The sequence below is a fragment of the Grus americana genome, chromosome 5 (genome assembly GCF_028858705.1).
Source record: "Grus americana isolate bGruAme1 chromosome 5, bGruAme1.mat, whole genome shotgun sequence".
Lineage (NCBI taxonomy): Eukaryota > Metazoa > Chordata > Aves > Gruiformes > Gruidae > Grus > Grus americana.
This window is the reverse complement of record NC_072856.1, coordinates 21,651,771-21,659,697: the sequence shown is the minus strand read 5'-3', so window position 1 is coordinate 21,659,697 and position 7,927 is coordinate 21,651,771.

Genomic DNA, 7,927 nt, shown 5'->3' with positions numbered 1-7,927 from the left:
CTGCTCCACTTAAGCACAAAACACATCTATAAGAATTTTCAAGACTTCAGACGTGCAACTGACATGAAGGGAAAGCAGATTGTATTTCCCTTAGTTTTTCTTCTTTATGAGCATGCTAGTGAAAATAGTTCTTGATGTGACAATCCACTTCGTCTTGAAATCTAATTGCCATCTGTTGATTGTGACCTTTAATTCTTTATTTAAACTGCTAGATTTCTGCAACAAGTAAACTCCTGTGGTATTATGATGGTGCTGTCAGAATAGGACATAATTGTATCATTCCATAACACTGATGTTTTGTAAGGATAAAGATGATTTTAGACTTGGTGGTGTTTTGTTCTGCATGTATAATGACAAACTACAAAAGAACACTCGAAAGGTATTTTTTGCGAAATATTTTCCTCTGGGATCATGTTACTTACAAATACTCACTTCCTCATCCAGCTACAGTTTGCCACTCTGTAGCCTTTCTAAAATCTGTGTGAAATATCAAGTTTAGTAGTAGTAAAGTTCTTTCATGTAGGATTCCGAGATGCTCAGAGTCCCATTTAGTGGTATGGAAATGAGCTAAATATGCTCTTCTCATGTCATGTGACTTCTCAACAAAGAAATCGGTGACTTCACAGCTTTAGTGACTTCATAAACTTTTGAAATGATTACTGTTTCCCAAAGTGTTCAGAAAGCTCTTAGCGTTAGCTCCAATTCTGTAGGACAAAACCATGAAAATTTCCTATGTGATTTAAAACTTCTAAACTCCCATAATTTTAAAGTCTAGACCATTTTCTGATGTGAATTGTAGGCTAATAAGCCAGCTAGATATTTTTATACATTTGCAGCAAAGACTTGATGTCCATTGAAGCCGATTATCTAGGTTTAGTATCACCAGATAGACACGTAAAAATGGCATAATTCCCATTTCAAGTGGGTCATTCAAAATAGTAATTAAGTTCCAGTATTTCCCAATAAAAGTAATTTCCTAGCAAACATCCTACTTGCTTTCCAAGAAGGAAATAAAACTGCAGAATACAGCATCTTGAAACCTTAAGAGATAGAGCTCTAACTTACATAAGCAGTTATGATGCCAATATAGGTCCTCTAGTGAATGCTGCACAGCTGGCATCCTGTTTCCTTTAACTCTGAAATAGGTAAAAATTAATATCTGAAAAAGCCCAATGACTAGTAGAAAAATACAAATAAACCAGTGGTCTTCCTCTAAATTCTTTTTTGCCATACTTTTTGGCAAATATGTCTGTAAAAATTTTTTTCCATTTTACAGAGGATGGCAAATTGGCAAAAAATTCGTGGAGCGCTTTAGATGGCTTACTTCTGTATCAAGGAAAAAAAGAAAATATATAGTTTGATATTAATGCTTCGTAATTTCAAAATTGTTGAAAAAACCTCTGAGCTGATATAAGTTAAGGTATCCCTACTTAAAGGAGTTATCAGTCATGTACTCTACAGATTCATAAGCAATAAAGAAATTGGGAGAACACTTCATTTTTGAAGCCACTTTGGATTTGTAGTTCTCTTTTGTTATAAGGGGAGGTGAAAGCTTGCAGGTTTTGTTTTTGTTTTCTTTCCCTTTGTGTAAAGTGAAATAAAAGCTGTGCCTTACAGACCCAGGTTGTGTCCAAGGACAGTCCTCTGAGCCAAGGTACACTTCTGTAACAGAGAATATAGAGGTGCCTGTGACTGTGCTTTAATACCAGCTAATCAAAGCTTTCACAGAAGTCAGCAAATCTGTATATTTGTGTTAATTTTAAATCAGCTTAATGTTACTCCAAAAGAATGCTACCTGACATATTTTTAAAAGAGCGAAAGTCACTGGGTCTGAAAAAGAGCTCTTTATCTTCAGAACTACCCAAGGCATTTATCTTCATACTACCCAAGGCTTCACTACATAAATCAGATTGTAAATAAAATCTCACTATTTTGTGGTTGACATCATTAGCATAGATACCTGTTTCTGCTAAATTTGAATGCTAGTGGTTCAGCATACTGAATGCACCACTGCAAAATTATTTCGGACATGAAACCTCTAGTGGAACCACAACAGTTGGGTATTTCGTAGGATTTTAATCCACTGAAAACAAAATCAATTCCAAATAGTATTTTTTAAAAATTTTTCTATGTGTCTTCAGACTTAATCTAGCATCTGCTGGATTTTGCTAGAGCAGTCAGAAAAAAACTCATGACTGGCTAGTGCTCAGTACTAAAAATGGACTCAGCGTGCTTTACTATGTGAGATTTAGTAGGGAATCATGCAAAGTCATATTGCCAGAATAGCATTTGCAAACACCCATCTATCTGTAGTTACTTATGTGCATATGCGTGTTGGTTGGTTTTTTTTACTCTAAGTTACTGTGCTATTATACTAGCAAGTTTCTCCCATCTATGACAGATAAAATTGCAGAGTTTAATCTCCAGAAACCAGATCAACGAGACTTTATTTAAATAGTTAAGCATAAATTCTTGCTCCTTAATGAGCTTCATATTAGCTCCGATTTCTCTAATGATAATTTCTGGTAATTACAAACAGAATACACTGGATATAGAAGAAAGAATAGGTCTTACATTTAAAGCAAAAAACTGATTTTTGTGGATGATTCAAATGTTAACTTTAAGGTCATGCCTTGAACAGTTCACTTTGATGGGAGTTTCAAAAGAGCTTGAATGACTCAGATACTACCCTAAATCCCATTGGAAAGTTAGGAGTTTCATTTCATTAGGCTCCCCTGTAATTCTGAGGATTTAATTGTCTGTGTTTCAATCAGGGGGGTAAAACAGAAAAGGGAGGGGAGGGCACCTCAAGTACTAGCTGCCAACTTATCACTAGTGTATCTCAGATTTACATCAAATGCTTAACTGCTATTTTTTTTTTCCTAAAAAGAAAGATGACCTCTTATACTAGAAACTCTTAGTTTAAGAAAAATGTTACCTAAGATAATTTCACCTAGCAGAGATTTACAAAAACAAGAAATCAGGAACTGAGCTTTCCTGTTTACTCAGACATGTACATTAATACTACCACAAGTAACACAATGCAATTTTTGTGACTTCAGTTCTGCTCCTCCCAAAGGATACAAGCTGTCTGTCTTTCCAGATGAAACATACAATTCCCATTCTTAAGTTCCTGTTCTCCGGACAAAGCGGGTTACACTCACAGTCCCCATTTTGGTGCAGTTCCTGAAAACAACAGCACTGCAATAAATTTATGTATGTCTATATGCATGAATGCTGATGCCTGGGCTCAGCAGGCTGCCGTGCTAATGATTACATTTCTTTTGTCTTTATGCTTTGTCTCATTTCCATGTCTTATTCAGTTTTAATCCTGCTTTTCTGTAAGATTTTTCTACCTCCCCTGTTTTCCTTACTATCTTTGAAACCAAATGTAAACTTAATACCATTTGCATTCTGGTTGAACTTTCAAACCCAGGAATATTTTTGTGTTAGGAAACTTATCTCTTTCCTGATTCCTCTGCTACATCCCTGACATATCCGAGCATGTCCTGTTATTTGCATGTTTGCAAAATTTTGGTACTGAAAAGGTTAATGTGCCTTTTGTACATCAGACACTCCAGGATTTTGCAAGCAAATGTCTGTTGGTTGCAAGAGCATATGAGCAAGTATGAGACTAAATTTCCTGTTAAGGAGTCGCTACATTAAAAGGATATTTGCATAATCATAGGCTAAGATAGTGTAGGGAAAACCCCAGAGATCATTGTGATGCCAGGATTAAGCCAAGCCCAACATGTAATTTATTTGAATGTATGAAAGCTGCTTCTTATCGTTCACTTCTATCTCAAGTCCCCAAGCACTTTTGTTGGCAGCAGCAGGCTCTAACTCCTCCTGGCTAATTCATTATCCTCAACAACTTTTAAAAAGGTTATTTTAAGTTTAACTTCAGAGTCCCTGCAACTTTATTCGTACAATAAAAAAACTATTCCTTTTATGACTTGTGTGACATGTTCAAAATCAAGCTACTGCATCTTCTTGGGTCATCATTTCATTTAATGCCCTAGCCTTGATGTTATGATAATTTCTGAAGTATTGCATGCACCACAAAAACAAGAGTTCAGGACTACACGTATGAAAAACATAGACAAAACCAATGAGATATCACAATGCAGGTAGTTTTTCCGACTTGTATATAAATAAAGGACTGTCCACATAGGAGTTTAGGAGAAGGGCCTCAAGAAAAACTACATTAGCAATTAAAAATCAAGGCACTTAGATGTTTCTGAACAGATTAATACTTAGTCAGGGTTGGAGGTCCTTGAATTCCATTTTAAATCCAGTTGCATGCTTTAATTTTTTTATTTGGAGAATCCCATTGCCAAAGTGAAGAATTTGTCACACTTCTCACGTGATACTTCCTCCATGTAAATATGGTTAGAGGCTTATGGCTGGGGTGCTGTAGAGGTGTCTGAAAGGTTATTTAGTTTTTACTCAACTTGGATAAGTAAGTTATTTGAACACGAAAGTCCACTTGCCAGAAAAAAACCAAAAACCAACCCCAAACAAAAAAACCCCAAGGCTACTGTCATGCTTGCTTGTCATGGTTAACATGAATGGGGATACAAAGAGATGTGTAGGAGTAGGAAGAGGGCTGTTTCTGAAAAGCAATAGAGGGAGGAGAACCCATTCAATACCATTTCAGTGACAGATCAGTCAATCAAGCCTCAAGTCATAGCATAAGAGCATAATGTTTCAAGTGAGGGAAGGACAAACATTATGATAACAAATTATTTAACTGTAGTAAAGGCAAGAAGAGAGATTATAATTAAGGTCTCAGACACTTAAATAAGAAAGCATTTAATAGTAATGGTAGGAACATTAGTAGATAAGCATAGTTAAATGAATAGGATGATGACCACTGTCTATTGCAATTGAAGCACTAATAAAACATTTTCACTGTACTAGAAAATAGTACCATGTTTTACTATACTTTTCTTATGCTTAAAACAGCACAATCCTAGTAGCCTGAATAGTTAGTCCATTAATGCTAATAAAAAAGGTATATGAACCTACATTAAGATGTATTGTCCTGTTTGAAATTTCTAGTCCTTAATAAGGAAGACTGCTATGTTTTAAAGAGAAGGTCTAGGCATTTTAAGTAGTTAATACAACACAGATTCCTCCTAAATTTTGGAAATGTTAAAAACAAACCTATCAGATACTGAAAATGAGGAACTAATTCTAATTAGACCAGAAGAGAACAATGGCCGATCAAGTAGACAATACTTGATAATATACTGTAACCAGAAACTTACATTGCACAAAGTTAATTATCAAATAAAATGAAATGACAATACATTGTAACCTGTTCCCATAGGGAGACAAAGGATGAGAAACAGTCATCCCAGCTATATTTAAGTTTAGTGTCTCTCCATAATATATAGTCTATGTTTAACTTGATAAAGGTTCCCAGGCTGCAACACTGAGACCAAAGTTGTGGCATTATGCCGTATAACAGCATTATGCAAGTCATGAGCTCTCCCTAACCGTGTTTCTCTGTATGTGGACATCTATGCAGAAATCTATATGAAGAAATTTATCAGAAGACTTAACTTCTGGGGAAAAAAAAAAAATCTTCCTGAAATTTCTTTGCTTACTTCCTTTATTATTAATGATAAATCATTCACAGCTTCACTTCCAGAAATCCTCCAAAGCTCTGTAAATCTCCTCAACGTTCCTATCTACCTTATCTATCTTCATGTTTATGATTTATTTTTTGTTTCTTCGTACCATATTCAGAATTGATCCTAACAACACAGGGGATAGTTTTACAAAGATTTCTCCATGGAAGAAGTGTCCACATGTGAGAACTGCTTCAGGATGAAGGAAGGAATACAGAATATTCATATGCAGAAAAAAGTGGCCATCACGAGCACAAGGAATGAGCACAGGATTCCTCAACAAAGGAATACAGTGCAAAAGAACAGAAAGGAGAAAGCTAAAAAACAGGGAATGGGTGTTAAAATCCCCGAAATTCAAAGTAATACACCAATAACATAAGAATAATCTTGCACATGAAAAAGAGAAAACCCACATTAGAGAAAAGCAGCCATGAAGAGCTCAGGAGAAGTGTCATGAAGTTGACAGAGTTAAATAGCTAAGTGGCCAGACTTAGCCTTGTGCTACAGATGTCAGCTAGGTCAAAAGAAGATTCCCCATTATAGGATTGAGCTGTAAGACGTAGATGCAGATTTAATATGCTCAGAAGCTAATAGAGAGATCAAGAACTTTATGGTCCATCCCACAAACATCAGCTTAGTTACAGTTGTAATTATCCTCTCCTTTAAAACAAGATACTAATAATTGATTCAGGATATTTCTCATTTGCATATTTTGTTAAAATCTTTAAGCTACTACTTTGGATTATGGTTGACTGAGACAGATTAATTTTTAATTTTCTTTTAATTTATTTTTTTTTTTAGAAAATGTTTTCATCCTACTTCATCCTAAGTATCAGTCCAGTGGAAATGACAACTCAAATTCTGCAAATAAGAGAAGAAACTCATTTTCAAAGAAATAAACAAAAGACAGCTGAAGTGCAGCAGCGATCACTGAAATGCTGTTGGGCAGGAGAGGTTAAGGTCAGGATAGTTTCATGAGTTGTATTTTCACACCTTGGTGGCTGTGCACTGAAATGGTACTTGTTAATATTACTAATGTCTATAGAGGAAACTCTCACTGTCTTCCATGCTCTTTACATTGGGTAGAAAGACTAAAATGTCGAAAAGGCTAAGATCAGGCCAAAGATAATTTCACCAGGACGGAGAATAATGTAAGCAGCTGAAGCCTTCCTTGCAGAACTCTTGCAAGCTGTCTGTTAGGGGTTGAGCATAAGACAGTGATTTTAGGAGCAGCGGGTACAACACTTCCCCAGAATTTGTAGATCCTTGGGAATTAGCTTCTATAACCCAAACAGTCTCTTGGGACTATCTAAGATATCCTATTTGGTCATTTTATCTTCAAGTGAGCACAACAGCAGTAAAAAAATCACAACATCCCCCCCCCAAACTATGACTTCCATGCTTGAGTTCTTAGAGGATAAAGGTGGGATTTCCCAGTTGGGTAAAAATCAATTCCTGTTCAGAGAAGTAGTATGAGGTCTTTGACTCATCTATCATCCACCTAAGCTCTGTAAAGGTTTTGTACTTCCTTATGCATCTTCACTTATAGCTTGAAAGTGCTATCCAAAAAAAAGGACATAGATTTCTGGTACTTGTAATGGACTTCCTTGTAAAAACTTCAAGGTGTAAGAAGATTTCCATTTTAAAATACAAGCTCTGTGTGAAGTAGAATAAGCAACCAGTAGCAAACAACATGAACAATATTAGGTCTTTAATCTTAAGCCATATCTGTGTCTTAGACTAAACACAATGGAGAGGAGCCTCCTCCTGTTTGAGAAATCTCAGCCTGGAATCCATTCCTAAAGATGGATGCCTAAGCACTGTCTTTGAAAAAAATGTTAACAGGGATTATTAATTTATTCCTGAGGAGAAGGAACTACCAGTTCCTTCAAATTGTATCCAGGCAGTTAATGGTCTCATTCAGAATGATGAAAACCTGGTACCTTTGTGTAATGAGGCGGTGCAACCAAGTTTCTCCCATCTCCATTAAGAGAGCTAAAACTTCAGTTATTCTAAATTTGGAGGGAGTACTCTCATCCATTCTTGCTGAAGATGCTGTGAAACTATTCATTGTCTCAGAAAGAGATAGCAGTTGGCACCTATGAATCCTCAAGCAACCAATAGATCATTTACATAAGGAAGGGGAGTCTTTAATTCTAATCTGTGTTTAATTTACAGATACATACTTGAATCTGTGTCCCACTTTTTTTTAGCTTGAATAGAGAAAGATGAGTCAGCAGAAGGAAGTTAAAGTACTGTCAGCCAGCAAAGTTTTTGTCATGGGAGAT